Source organism: Rhododendron vialii, chromosome 5a (assembly GCF_030253575.1).
Source record: "Rhododendron vialii isolate Sample 1 chromosome 5a, ASM3025357v1".
NCBI lineage: Eukaryota > Viridiplantae > Streptophyta > Magnoliopsida > Ericales > Ericaceae > Rhododendron > Rhododendron vialii.
Window position 1 is genome coordinate 6,194,454 of NC_080561.1, and position 16,735 is coordinate 6,211,188.

Sequence of the window (16,735 nt, forward strand, 5' to 3'; positions counted from 1 at the left end):
TTTTGGTGGAGTTTAATATTTTCAGAGAGAAGGGGAGGAGTCAAGAGTAGAGAGAGATGTGCACCGTACTTCTTGAATTTGTTTTCCCCATATTTTCTTACTTTTCTTTTCGTTTTTGTTTTGTTTTGTATGGGTGTAAGTCAAAAGGGGTGGATTTAACCGAGCCGTTAATCTATTTAGCAAAATCCGTCTTCAATTTAAACAGATTTATATGGTAGGGGTCTAATTGATTAAGGGAGTAATAGTTTCAGTGTAAAAGCAAAATTTAACAAAGTTTGGGTGTATTAGATATTGAGGCCAAAGTTTGGGGTTTTTTTGAAATTTTACCATATCCTATGCTCCTATTTTCAGCAGGTGTGTCCGCATGTGGATCCCCCCACACCCACACCCACACACACATTCTCTCTCTCTCTGTCTCTGTCCCGGTGTGGATCCCCTCCCCCACCCCCCCCCCCCCCCCCCCCCCCCCCCCCCACACACACACACACACTCTCTCTCTCTCTCTCTCTCTCTCTCTCTACAATAAATATTTATTTTTCAAACAATTTTGCTAACTTTCACTCAATAGACGAAAGATAATATTCATATAATTTTAAATAAGTTTGGATATTAATGCATATCTTACGAATATTAATATATTTTTACAAATATCAATACACATTTTTCGAATATCAATTCATTTTTTACCTATTCCCTCCGTCCGGATTTAATAGTCTTTTTTTTGGAATTCGTGTCAATTTTTAATCGATTATATCTTTCAATTTATAATGTTTTACGTGATTTCGAAAAAAATGTATTATAGAATTAATCGTGATCTATCAAACAAGATTCATATTCGATATGAAATTCATTACGGATTCAAAGGTATAATCCGTTTTTTAGCCAGTTAGAATATAAATAGGGACAATTAAATTCGAACGATGGAGTATTATTCTACACCTTCTGGACAAAGGTTAGAATAATCTTTTTTCAAATAAGTACTTATTTTTTAAATTAAATGTGATATATCGTGAGAGAATGACATGTCTCTGAAAACAGAAAATTAAATAAGTACTTCATTGACAAGAACCTTAGCGTAACGGAACCTCATGCCATCAACGACCTCGGCCTCGCTATTCAGCCTTGCTATTAGATCTTACCACCTTGTTTGGCACCGTTACTTTTTTGGCAAGGCTGCATTCTTATGAACTTAACTTAAAGCTTAACTTAAATTTGAAATTTTTGTCCTTATTTGAAATTTTTTTCGCATTTGTTAGTTTTGCACCAAATTTTTGTGGGTTATTGATTCGTCTTGACATATCATTTTTTTTTGTTAAAAAAGTGGTCATTTCGCAAAATACTTGGGTAAAAGTAAAAAAAAATATTTACTTTTCCAATCTTTTCATCTCAGTTTTTTCCGAAACGAGATATATTCTTTCATATATAATCTCGGTTTTTCGAAAATGAGATATATTCTTCTTGTCGAGACGAATCAATAACTCACAAAAATTTGGCGCAAAACTAATAAATGCGAAAAAAAATTCAAATAAGGACAAAATTCTCATATTTAAGTTAAGTTCATAAGAACATAGCCTTAGTACCACATAACTAGTCTGCAAACTGCCCAAATCTAGCTTTCAGCCCCAACAGAATGGGTGCACTTAAGTATTAACAGGGAGAGACGAGTCACGAATTCAACTCATCTTCTAATGTTGTTTACGTTAGTGATTAACTTATACAGAATATTTTTTTTTGTTTTGTCTTTATTCAAAAAAAATTGCATTTGTTAGTTTTATGCCAAACTTTTATGTGATATGGGTGAATAAGGACGAGAGGAATTGGAAAAAGTAAAAAAAAATTAACTTTTACACAAGTATTTTGAGAAATATCCAAAGAAAAGTTTAAAAAGTCAGTGTTTGGACTTTTTCTTGAATATTTCTCAGAATACTTGTTTTTTTTTTTTTGTTTTTGCCACAGCAATATACATCAGCGGGGGTTAGTGGGGGTGTTAGAGTTATCACGGGGAGACCAGAAGCTATCCATAGCCCTGGTCCCCTAAAGGACCTGCCCTTTGTGGGGTTCGAATCCAAGACCTTCCACAAATGAGAGGCAATGACTGACCCATATCACACAAAAAAAAAGGCATAAAACTGACAAACGCGAAAAAAAATTTAAATAAGGACAAAATCAAAAAAAATTGTAATTTTTTTGACACTTTCCTTTTTTATGGCACTACCCACCCGATTAGAATTGGAATTGGAATTACTCTTTGAATCTTTATAGTAGCTCAAATTGATGGCGTTTTTGTAATATATTTGTAAGAGTATGGATGTTTTCTTAAGAGAGTTTGAGAGCACACATCAGTCCTTGAATCAAATGAATCTCAGTCTTTCTTTCAACTTGTATTTGTGTGGTCCTCACAGCCTTGTATTTTATTAGGTAGATTTGTCTTTTAGTATTCAAAATATACATATGAACACTAAAAGAAAAATATTTGTCTTCCAATTCTAACAACATTTAATTTCACTGATCAAAAAGAAATTACACAAATCTGCTGTAAATAATTCCTTCGTTCATGGTTCTTACAACATACTAAAATCATGGATTAACCGAAGCCGAATTGGAAAAAAAAAAACCCAGCATTTTGAGAGCTACTAAATTCAACCAAACTGGGCATGATTCTGACTGCCCCAAGAGAGTAGGGCTATAACCGAGCCGAGTCAAGTTTTTTTTTTTCGGTTGAACGGAAATTCCGAGTCAAGTTTTGTCGAGGTCGAGCTTGGCTTGTTTACTAAACGAGCTAAAAACCTGCGCTCGAGCTTGGCTAGAGCCTTAACGACCCTCTTTAATCGAGTCGAGCCTCCCTTAACAAGCCGAGCTTTTGTCGAACGCGCTCCACTCGGCTTGTGAAAACTCGAGCTTGAACTCGACTCATTTATTGAACAAGTCGAGCATTGCTGCTTGGTTCAATTACATCCCTACTCAAGAGTTCAAGACCTTCATGGATGTAATTTTGCCTTGCTCAGTTCCCTTTTTGAAAAAAAAAATTCCAACTCAAAAAATACTCATTACACTTACTTTTAATCATTACTCTCCACTCATTATCCCTATCTCCAATCATTATTCTTATTTCTTTCTCTATCTCTCTCCACTCATTATCATACTTCCAATCATTTCTCTCTCTACTCATAACCCAAAAAAAAATTCAAAAATTTCTCAAAAACTCATTCAAACACAGCATGGTCTTTCTGGTGTGGACTGTGGAGCTACATGCGAGCAAGACTGCAATAGTTTGAATGCTTGTTCATTTTCCTCTGCCAAGTTTAGAATTTTGTGTCCCATTATTTTCTACTTTTATATAATCTTGATCTATTTTTAATTAAAAAATAAATTATTTTCATACATAGTTTCTTCTTCTTCTTTTTGCACCAAGTTAAAGAATTAGTCAAGACCTTTTATTTCGTGCCAAAAAACTACCCGAGATCAAGAAAACAGATATCCAAAAGTTGCAAGATTTAAAAAACAAATTTATAGGATGGAGGATGAATTTTTTTCCTCTGTAAAACAATATTGTTGATCCACTTGGCATTTAATTCGGGCAATGGGCCAGATGATAGTATTGTAACATCACTTTTATTACATACCCAAAATAGGTGTGCTTTTGAGATGATGGAGCTAATTAACCAAACTCACCTTATTATAATCTAGGTGCCATTCCAGTTTTCAAAAAAGGAATTTTTAGAAAATAAAGGTAATTTCAAGCTCAAAAATCATGTGTCTACGCAAATAATTTTTCTACCAATATGGATCTTATTTGATAGATCTCATTGAGATCTTTTAAAACGCTGCAAAAAAAATTAAAAAATTATTTTTCATTTTCATTATATTTGAGCTTGAAATTACAAAAGAAGGTTTAAAAAGAAAGCGAAACGCCCAACTCACAAACTTACCAACCCAAAAAGAGCTATTTTTCACCAATAATGGGTGTTCAACTAGTATATAGCACCAAAAGAATACTAACAAATTTCACATGAATCTAGTAATTTGCCCTTCTTCTTTCTTTTGTTACCGAATGTCCGAGCCTGCTTATGTGCACCTCAACCATTTCCGGAGTCTTGAAGTTAACGAGCAGACAAACCCTCCAATAACCCCCTAATAAGTTTGGAACAATATTTGGCCTATGTTGAATTCGAACATGTGATCTGATAGAGGATAATCACTTATTTATTTTCTCACGTCCAACTGGCAAAACCAATTGGAGTTATCTAGCATGTGCTTGCCAACCATAAGTCGATAAATTAACCCACTATTAAATCACTAGAAAAAAAATATATGTCGAGAAAATGAATTTGGTGCAAGTTTAGGTTTATTGGGAATGGACTTGTTTAGACGCTAACTAGATGAGCTCCGACATATAGAACTACTAGCGAATGCCCGTGCCTGAAGGCACGGCGCAACACATTTTGAAGACAACTAAAGCTACGGGTCGAGCAATGAGCAAAGGGATGACATGTTAAAAAAAATGGGTAGGAACAAAGTAAAATACGGTATATTTTTGTTGTTGCAAAACTTTAATATGCTAATTACCTATACCTGCAGCACTCCGCAACAAAAAAATTTATTTGTTAAGCCTCTACCCGTGTGTACATCACTACGAATGATAATCCTAATCACATATACCGAGTTAATTGCATTGATAGGATACACACTGAACTATATTAATCCAAACCACAAAACTCAAAACCAATACCATGTTGCATTCATAGAATTCAATTTTAACATGCATAAAAAATCTAAAAATTTATATAGAGTCAAATATGATACACTACGTAGGGGGAAAAAAGGTGTTCAACATAGATCTTATTGTCTTGAAATTTGTCTCTCCATCTGCCTCCCAAGAGTTTTTGTACCAACGCATATCTACTTCATCCAAAAAGCACAATTAGAAACATGAATAACAGCCTAAAATAATAATTAATGAGCAAGAATCTTCTTGTAAAAGTAAAATGATGACTAATAATAGTTACCTTAATTCTATATCTTGTTTATTCGTCTCTCAACCCCATCATGGTACGATCATGACCTTTGTAGATGTACTTGTGAATACTCTTAACAGATTTTATTTCAGGACAAACTTCCACATTGATATGAGAATTATATTTTCTCGAAAGGTATGTATTGTATGACACCACATCCCTTTTATCAATTCGTTGACCCCTTACAGTATAAAGGGAGTAAAGCAATAATGGCATTGGTAGGCATACCCCATGCATAAAAATACGATTAACTTCTTGCTCATCATGAATCACCACAATTACATTTTTTTCTCGAAGACACGTGACCTTTGTACTGAAAAAATAAAACAAAGCAAATATGAATCAAATATATAAAATCAGATTAAGCAATGCAATTGAGTAAATAGTTCTTACATTTTCTGCAAGTTACCGTCGAGCTGCATAAGAAATTGAAGAATTCACCGAATGCATAGGAAACAAAAAAATTTTTTTTTGGATCCGCGCATAGGAAACAATTAATTTGATTATTACGACCAAGGTATAAAATGAAACGGTTCAACTCACATAGCCATAGACGCTTAGATTGTCCATCATTAGTTAAGTCCCAAGAAGTTATCTGAAATTTGAAAGAGAGTAATAGTCAAAAGTTATCATGGAAATAACAACAGAAAGCATTTTAAAGATATATATAGACTCACATAATATTAAATGAGTGACAAAAAAAAAAGGAACACAAAACTCCAGTTTGCGATGTGTTTGGTTAACATCATAATATTTTCATCGATGCATATATGATAATGTTTAAAAGAGTGTAAATAACAACACATGTTCTAATGAAGCGAAGTTTAAAAAAATGAGAAAAAAGGTTTACAATTACTCAATTTGTTAATCTTGCAAAAAAAATGTTGTTTTGACAACTATCAAGGGAAAAAAGAATAGGGTGTTGCTGTTAAAAAAAAAAAGAATAGGGCGTTAATTAATTTTGCACTCTTTGTTTTCCTATGTCAAAAAAAAAATGAAAGGTTTGAAGTAGCAAACGTTTGATCTTACTGTTAAAAAAAACATTTGAAAACCACCCTAATTTTCGGCATTAATTCCCCGAATCACAGGGATCCATTCTTACCCGGAAATGTGGCTGTAAGCATTTTTTTTCAATTTATGTGATAATCAATAGAAATTTAAATGTCAATATTTGGTAAATATGCTAAAAAATTAAATCCCTGAATCATAGGGAATCAATCTCATGCATTCTTTTAAATGTGGTAAAAAATTAAATCCCTGAATCACAGGGAATCAATCTCAAGGATCCTTTTTTTTTTTTTGATTAGCCGGTTACCAAAATGTGATGATGATAACCCTTGAACAACCAACAGTCTAGATTTATAGAGGGGACATTCTGGTCCGTTGGTTGTCTTTTGGATTCAAACCCAGTCCTCCCTTATCAATTTTGTAAAAAATGATGAAGGAGTCAGCATGCATGTTCCAAACGACAAATAAAATTGGCCATGAACCTAATTAAAACGTTTATAAGTTTAACAACAAAATCATTGTGAGTGCTCTACATGAAAAAGGATAGCAATCCAAAAAAAATTTGCAGTACCTCGAATTTAAGCTCAACGCAAGAATTCTCTAAATATATTTCTTGTGATCTTTCCTGTAGTAAAATAATAGAAAGTAAGAAGATGGTAGAATAAACAACAAAAGAAAGTAAGAAGATGGTAGAATAAACAACAAAGTTAGGATTAACGCAAAAGACCCATGCAAGGTTGTCAAAAAAAAAAATTTCTCACACACTCATATTTTTCCTTCCAATTTTCGGCAAAAGAAACCCAATATGAAAATTAAACTTGCATGAGAAATGAAAAAAAATCCTTTGATGTTTGAATCCCTTGCAATAAAACTAAAAAAAATTAGTCAATAAACTCCTAATTTACGGTAAAAGAAACCCAATATGAGTAAAACTCGTCCATGAAAAAAATCAAATTTGCATGAGAACTGAAAAAATCAAACTTATATCACTATCGGTAATGGTCGCTCAGGAAGTTGTTTTTGGCAAAATAAACCCAATATGATTAAAAATCGTTCAAGAAAGAAATCGAACTTTAGTGAGTACTAAAAAAAATCGAACTTACCTCACTATAGGTAATGGGCGTTCAGAAGTTGGAGGACATGGAAAATCTATGCATGTGACAAACAAACCCAAAAAATGTGGACTTCTAAATAGGAGGTATCAATTGCACACAGTAGGTTGGTCTTCCAAAAAACGGAGACTTCTAAAACGTAGTGATAAGTTTAAATCTTCTAAAATTTAAATCTTATGTGATAAGGAAATCACAGGGAACCAATCACTCACACATTCCTAAATAGAAGGTATATTCCTTTTAAGTTGTGGACTTCTTATATATTTTACCTAATGCCTAAATAGGAGGCGGAAATGACTCCTTATATACAGTTTTGTCTATATCCCACACGTAATTCTCCTTTTAAAAAGGCTAAATCAATTACCTATGGATTCCTTTTCAATTATCGATCTATGGATTTAAAATAGACTAAATCAATTCCATATATGTACATATTCTCCTTTCAGTTTATAATCGATCCCATAAATCATGGGATTTCAAATGTTTGGAGATACATACAAATTGAATTTTAATTAGAAGGGCCAAATGTTTTCTTTTTAATCGGAAGGAGTATTTTAGGTTTCATTTCATTAATTCTTTTCAAATATGTCGCTGGCTATACTACCCGTATATACGGATTCAAAAACTAATTCCATTTAAAAAATATGTACCAATCTAATGGTCCAAAATATACGGATTCAAGGGATGAAATATTTACCCACCAAATCAAAGATTTAATAACTAAAAGAATTCGTTGAAAGATTTAACAAAAATCTACTGTAATTAAGCAATTGTCTTGGCCAATTAGCTTTTGCCACTAATTAAGCAATTACGGTGGAGTTCCAACTAAACAAAAGGAAGGTTTTAGAAAAAGGAAGATAATTTCAAGCCCAAAAATTATCTGTATAGGCAAATAATTTTTCTACCAATATGGATCTTGTTTGATAGATTTCATTGAGATCTTTTATACGGTGCAAGAAAAATCAAAAAAATATTTTTCATTTTCATTATATTTGAGTTTGAAAATTGAAAAAAAAAATTTAAAAAAGGAAGGTTATCTGGAACACCCCCTACGTTTACTCCCCAATTCTCTTCCAAAATAGAAAATAGAAGGGGAATATGTGATTAGAAAATGGTCAAAAAAAGTTATCAATTTACGGACATGCCATTTTGTAGAATGAAGGGTAGAGATTTATGCAGGAGGAAGAGATAAATCTGGAGCGTTGGTTATCTTTTGGATTCAAACACAGCTCTGTTTTATTATATAGATGTCGGCCGGCCCAACCTCAACCTAGCCTAGTCGACCCAGCCCATTTAGGGTCAATTGTTACAAACGTAAGCCCAAGTGTAACAACCATTAGATCCAAAAGTTAAGGGCTCTTCCCTCGCCAATCCTATGTGGGTGGACTTCACCACAGCAAGTCCCAGCCCACAAATAACAAAAGTGCTAGGTACAAAGAAAGTATACCCGGAAGGCCGGAATGCACTTGTAGAGATATTTATGACCGGTCATAAAATATCTCTACAAATATATTCTGGGTAATTTTTTCTTTTTTTTTTGCTCGGCAAAACAAAGATTTATTGACTTGAAAAGGATACATCGAGTGGGGAACTCCCTAAGCACAGACGCTTAACGAGAAAAGAAAACAAAAACTGAACGACAAAGAAAAACCATCCAACAGATAATTGGACCGCACCACTCCTCCAAAAAAATAAAAATAAAAAGAATTACACTTTCACCTTCCTCATTCTATCGAGATAACCCTTAAAATCTTCCACCGAGTGCACCTTAATATCAAACTTCACCTTGACCCACATTGCTACTCTGGTCTTAATCAGCTCCCCTAAATCCTCCTCTCGCCAAGAATCATTGTTGAACACCAAACCATTCCTAGCCAACCATATGGACCAAATTGTTGCCTAGAACTAGGGCTGTTACTCGAAACCGGAAAATTGATCGAAACCGAAAAAATCGGACCGGACCGGATTTTTTAAACCGGTTGAATAATTTCGATCCGGTTCCGGTTTGTAAAATTTTATAAACCGGAAAAATAATTTCGATCCGGTTTATGTGTTTTAAAAACCGGTTGAAACCGGAACCGGTTATATATATATATATATAAACATAGGGGAGGAGTTGAATTATGGGTTTTTGGTTGATATTTTGTGGTGTATATTGGTCTAATAAATATATTTATTAGATAAAAACTATTTTTATGGGTTTAATTATGTTTTTATGGATTTTTTTTTTATGTATTGGGCTCAAAATTGATCTTTTTTTGTTGGGCCCAAAAAAAAGGGTTGAATTATAGATTTTTGGTTGATATTTTATGAGTTGAATTGTGAATTTTTTGATGTGTTGAGCAAAAAATATGGCCCATGAATGAAAACCGGATAAACCGGACCGAAACCGGTTGAGCCGGTCGAAACCGGACCGATTTTATCTCCACCGGTTCCGGTTTCTAAAAATCTCAAACCGGATATCCGGTTTCGACCGAAAAATACACTCAAACCGGTCGAAACCGGACCGGTATCACCCCTACCTGGAACGTTGTCTCCCACAAAAACTTCTCCAAATTTTTGAAACCACTACCCAGCCACCAAGTATAGAGATCTAACAGTGAAGCAGGGCATGCAACCAATCAAGAAGCAATGACCAAACACCCCAAGAAAATTGACAGTGAAGAAAGAGATGCTCCAGCGTTTCTAAGTGTAAAGAGCAGAAGGGACACAAACTTGATTGGCCCTCAGGAATCAAATTTCTATGGAGGAGAACCGACCTCGTTGCCACTTTGTCTTGAAGTGCCAACCACAAAAAGATTTCCACCTTGGGTGGACTAACACTTGTCCAGATCGATCCCATCACCCAATTGCTTGTGAAGCTCAATTGTTCTCATTTGTTATAAAAGGATTTCACGGAAAAACATTTATCAGAAGACCATCTCCAGCTTAAAGCTTCACGCTTGGACTGATCCAAAATCACCAGCTGTAATCTCAATAGCAAATCATCAAGTTGTTGATCTTCCCAAACCCACAATCTTCTTTGGAATAACAGATTCCAATTGCCATCACCGTTTGAGTTTTTTAAATGACTAATCACCATATCTTTTTGAGTAGAGATAAGATAGAGGCGAGGGAACTCCTCTTTAATAGTTGTGTCCCCTAACCAGGCCTGATTCCAAAAAGAAACCTCCTGTCCAAAGTGAACCTCTATCCTAAATCCCTCCTGGATGATGGACCCAATACCAGAGGATAAATCCCCTACCGAACAAATGTTTTGGGTAATTTCAGGGTACACTTTTTTTGTAACTAGCATTCCTCCACAAATAAATCTATGTGTGAAGATAATGTTTGGTATTCATGCATCAAACAATTCCAAACATACTTCTATATGAAATTTTAAATAAAAATCCGTGCACATAACATTGTTTTATTCAAGGACGGACCTAGGTGGGGGCACATGCCCCCTTCAAAATTAAAATACGAGAGAATTTTTAAAATATTTTTTATAAAATAGCATAATTATGAAAGTGTGTTAATATATAAACATACACACTTGCATATATCTCAAAAATATATATCTCAAAAATATACATAAAGAAATAGCTTTTTTCTTGAATTTCATTATATGGTGCATTTATGCTTGTTGTTTTATGAGCTATTTGTCTATTTGAAGTTACTATTTCTTGATTCTCTTTATTTTTAACCGTCTGAGAGAAATATTATAATAAAGTCATTAGCAAAATTAGCTAGTTCGATCATTCTAAAACTTGTCGACGTTCATTTAAAATATACTCCCTCCATCCTTTTTTTAGAGTCCAGTATTCCATTTTGGACTGTCCTTTAATAAGTGTCTATTTTGTAAAGTTAGTGAGTAAAAGTTGGTGTATTGTCTATTTTATCCCTAAAAGTAGATTTCTTTTTAAAAAGTAAGTGAGTAAAAGTGTAATGATGATGGGTAAGTAGGAAAAGTGGAGGAAAAAATTGATGTGAAAGGTATAATAATGATGTCTTTTTAATAAGTTGGAATTACGAAGCAGGACACTTAAAAATAGACGGAGGGAGTACTTGTTTGAGATTTTGTGCTTATTTTTACCTAATTTAACTTAAAGTGCGCGTTATAAACTTTTATAGTTAGTAATGCATGCCTTAATTTTATACGATATTACTGTGGTTGACTAAAAATATTAAACTTTCACCATTATAATTAATAAGGTGCCCTCATATGTTATATTCCTGGATCCGTCCCTTATTTTATCCCTATAAACTTCATGCTTGTATTTTAGTATATTAAAATGACAGGAAAGAATTTTGTGAAGACCGAAACTAACCAAATCTTTGTAGGAAAGAAAACTTCTGTCTCTCAGATGTGCGCTTGTCCCATTAAGTTTTCTAGGTCGGTTTTTTGCCAATCAAATATTTGTGTCTCGGATTAGGCATAGAATTGTTCTTAGTATTGTTAGGAATTTGATGTCGTTCTCCTTATCCCTTATAATAAGAGCCCATTCCAGAACACCTTCTTAAAAAATAAGTACTTATTTCACATTTTCAAACTAAAAAATAATGTAAATGAAAAATAATTTTTTAATTTTTTTTACACCGTATTAAAGATCTCAATGAAATCTTTTAAACAAGATCTATATTGCATATTTTTAGATTTCAACGAGCCCATCATTTTTGAGTTTGAAATTGCCTTCTTAAAAAATAAGTACTTATTTCACGTTCCGGAAGGGGGCCATGTCTTTGGTACAATTTCAAGAATTAGAAATCTTTTTAATTCCGTTCAATAATAAAAAGCTGTCATGGTGGCGTACAAGATGGCCAAGTCTAAAATCGAAGAACCGGTCCCACCAATTTATCTCCTTTTCCTTTTCCTACTCATTCTTTATTTTTAGAGAGATATAAAATAAATATGGGGTAAACACAATTTCCTTTTCTTACTCATTTATTGTCGAGATCGACGGTCTAAGTGCCGCACTACAATCTCTGTAGAGCGAAGCGCCATACAGGATTTCCCATTGTGAAAGATACGGGGTGTTTGTCGATGGAAAGAAGAGAGAGAAAGATTGTGACTAAGAGTGATCAGTGAGAGTTTTTGTAGAGGGAGGGGAAGACAAGATCTGAGACAAAATTCATGCATGTTGCGCTTCTGTTTTGCGTCCGGATAGAAGTATTTGGAGGATAAGGTTATAGGAAATGCCGGCTAGGAAAATAATGCAACCAACACTGTCAAATCGGTACCCTTCTTGTTGCGTTGTCCGGACTGCGTTCTCAAAAAATACCAAAAATCATCGTAGGCCTTAATAAAAATATACCAAGAATACAAATTTCAAGAAGCAAATTTGAAAATTGAATTTTATATTTTATTATAAATTTTCTTTCTATATTTTAATATAAAAATTCGGGTTATCAAAAACGGTTCCAAACATACCTCTATACCTAAAATTTTAAATAAAAATCCGTGCACGAAACATGGTTTTATCCCTATGCTTGTATTTTAGTATTTAAAAATGACAGGAAAGAATTTGTAAAGACTGAAACTAAACAAATCTTTATAGGAAAGATAACTGAATAGGGTATAGATGTCACTCATGTCAGGATACATGTGTTCGAACATGTGATCGGAGGATCGATCAGGGCCGCGGCGTGAGAGAGTTTCACCCTTCGAATTTTAGTTAGACTTTTGTGTTCTTTGTTTTGCTCAAATTATTGGAGGAGGAAGAGAAGACGTGAGGGAGAGAGAGTCTTGGCAAGTTCAATCGTAAAGTACGTACGTAGAATTATGGTGGTGAGAGAGAGAGAGAGAGAGAGAGAGAGAGAGAGAGAGATGCGAGACAGAGACAGAGAGCGAAAGAAAAGGACGACAGAAGCTAGAAAGAACAACTGGGAGATCGATGAAGAAAAAAAGGACAAGAGAGGATGGAGAAAAGAGACTGGCATGTGCATTTGTTGTGCATGTCTTGCATCGGGGCAATTTTGTAAAAATACATGCCATGCACAAGACCTAAACAGCATTAGACTTATACGGCCCGTTTGAACACGGGAAAAAAATTGGAGGTCTTAGTTAATAAGGGGGAATAAGATAGTAGTGTGTATTAATTAATAAAGGATGACCCATATTGATATGATGTTTATGGATGAGGGATTAAATAATAGGTTGTTTGGATGCGGTATTAGAGAAGGTGGATTAAATAGTACTAGGTTTGGATGGGGGATTAATATAAGGTATAAAGAAATGTGGATGATGTAAAAAGCTGTCAAATAATTCTTTTGCCCTTGTGCAGTGTTAAATTAGACTATTTATTAAATTAAATATATAATTATGAAATTCAACTTTTATTATTTTTTTCACACATGATTAATCAAAAAATTATTTAACTAATATAATAATTGTATAAAATAAATAAAATATTAACATTTCATTTTTAAGTGCTTTATTATATTTATGTTATATTTTTTAAAATTATTAAATTTTAAAATGTTAAATTACGTACCTATTATTTGGATAAAATAAATTCAGTTTATCTTTAAAATGTTTAAACCGGATATTTGTTTGAAAATGTTTAATAAAAATACTTAATAATGTTTAAAGTAGGAAATTTTATCATTTTTTTAAAAATATTTAATAAAACCGAAATTAAGTGTTCCTGTGTTTTTAAGTGTGGATGATGTAAAAATTAAGTGTTTCAAATTTCAATCCGTTTGAATCGGTGGGAATATTTTATTTTTTTGATCATTTTATTCTAAAGGGTCATAATTAAATTTTGACTATAGGGTAGCTCTAAGAAAGTCGTAGAACCAAATACCTCTTAGGGCTAACTAACGAGAGCCCTGGAGTCAAAATTTAATTATGATCATTTAAGATAAAATGATCAGAAAACTAAAATCTTTCCATCAATTCAAACGGATTGAAATTTGAAGCACTTAATTTTTTTCTCGGCTTTCACCCACACCAAGCCTTACAGTGTTCATTTTATTTATTTTTCCAGTCAAAGTGTTCTTTTTTGAGATGGGTCAAAGTGGTCATTTTAATTGATTAGTGTTGGGTTGTAAGAAACAGGCACTATTCTTTGTTCTTATCGCCAAAAGAGAAAGAGAGAGAGCAAGAGAAAGAAAGAGAACGGCGGCAGCAGCAGAAGGAGGAGGAGAGAAAGAAGAAGAAGAGGAGAGAACGGCTACGACACACTCCCTCTCTCCGATTCCTGGTGAACATCACAACCTGATTAGTCCTCCTCTCTCCGATCGATTGTTCTTATTTTTCTTCTTGTTCTTGTTTCGCTGTTCATCTCAAAAACTCAGGCGGGTTCGGGGTTGGGGGAGGGGGATAAGGAGGGGTAAAATCGTCCAATTTGCAGGGGTATTGGGGGGATAACTTAATAACATCTCAAACCCTATCCGAAAATAAGACCGGCGGATCCCCTCTTCTCCAGTCTTACCGAAGGTGCCGGATTATGGAATACCTCTGCAAGTTGTCTTCCCAAACGAGGACAAGAGATGGGCCCCAGGTCTAAAATGAGGGGTATTACTTATCCCCATTCTTTTACTGCATCCAAAAGACCCCATACAGATGAAGGATCTCCAAAGACGTGAATTAAAAAAATAGGACCGGCCCAGCATTATCTCAAAAGTTAACCATAAGTTTTCTATAGAAAAGTCTATGAGTACAAATTAAAGTTTAGTACTTTTTTTTTTTTTTTGACCAACACTAATTTGAACAGAGCACTTGAAGATAATGATGTGTATTCATGCATCAAACGATTCCAAACATACTTCTGTCTGAAATTTTGAATAAATATCCGTGCACATAACTTTGTTTTATCCCTGAAAACTTCATGCTTGTATTTTAGTACTATTAAAATGACAGGAAAGAATTTGTGAAAACCGAAACTAAGCAAATTCTTTTATAGGAAAGAAAACTGAATAGGATATAGATGTCTGGATAGTACATGTGTTCGAACGTTGTCTAATGTAATTTGGTAGAATTATTGCGAGGAAGGACTAATGTGAAATATGTGTCCGACATCATCTTGTGGAATTTACATACATCACAACGACATAGGCACGATTGTATGCTGATCAGCATCCAAACGTTAATAGCACTATGGTGAGATTATTCAATGCCCCAGCAAGTTTCACACCCATTGACGTAGAGCCTGCATACTTTGTCTCGAGTCTTGCACCAATTAATGTATAACTCGAGACAATGAATAGTGTGAAGTAGGCCTGTCAATGAGCCGGATCCGACAGATTCGAATTCGATAAAACCCAAATCCGGTCTGAATCCAATAAAACTCGGATTCGATAGTGGTAATCCGAATCCGAAAAATTCGAATCGAATCCGAAAACTTTTGTACTTCAAAAATTTCAGAAAAAAATACAATTTTTTTTAAAAAAATTAAAAAACAATTTCTTAAATATTTTTTTTTCAAAATAAAAAATAAGGTTCGGATTCAGATTGATAACGGATTTAATCCGATCCGTATTTGAATTACCGGATTCAGATCGACGTTATCGGATTTTTCAGATCGGATCCGGTCCATTGACAGGCTTAATGTGAAGGAAATCTAGGACTCCAAGGGCTTGTTCGTTTTGGGGTTTCAAAATCCCTGCATACGGTTCTCAATAAATTTTCTCTATCTATCGATCTCCACTCATTATTCTTAAAAATCTCCCTTAAAATTCCAACAAATAGGGTCCAAGTGACAACTATTTTTCGGCACCATATATGGGATTAATATGATCCAAAATTTGTCTAGTCTGATGAGAATGCTCTTATTCAAATTAGTAAGAGCATCCTTATTAGCCTCTTTTCTTCTCTCTTTAAACTAAATTGTTGAGCCAAAATAGAAAAAGAAAAAAAGAAAAAAAAAACTCCTCAAACACCCCAACATCAGGCTCTCTTCCTCCCTCTTTACTTTGAATTTTTTTTACATTTGCTACATTGACTCGTCTAAGAAAACGAGTCACTATTCACTCCTTTATAGAATAATATAAACAAGTATTTAATTGAGAAAAGAGTGAAAATAAAGAGCTTGATTTCGTGTAATTATGAAAAAATGACTAGCTAAAATAAAAATGTAAATTTTGAGAATTAATTTGGTCCAAAATTAACTGAGACCGATGCAGATGCTCTAATGGCTTTGGAATGAACTGCATTTTCTATAGCTCCAGATCTTTTTTATCCCAAAAAAAAAATAAAAGAGTGGAAAAAAGGGTGTGTGAAAGGGTGGGGGCAAATCCACATAAAGCTGTTTTGGCGGCAATCGACAAAAAGGAAAAAAGCTGCTTTTAAACTTCTACCAATCATATCTCTATGTCTCTCTCTCTCTCTCTTTCTCTCTCTCTCTCTCTCTCTCTTTTTTCTCTCTCTACACGGTACTTATGAGGAATGGCACCAAACAAACTTGCCTTGTGCTACAGTTCAAAAACCCCTGTCACTGCAAACTGATGAGAGCTGTGTGTGTGTTAAATTCCTGCAACTGCACAATTTTTCTGATGGTGCCCAGGGGGGCAATCAAGCGGCAAGCCCCAAAAACAATTACTCCGCACAAGCCTCCACACGCGTCTATGCCCCACCACTGATCTCATTCTCATCATTTTGAAGTCCCTCACCCTCTCGGA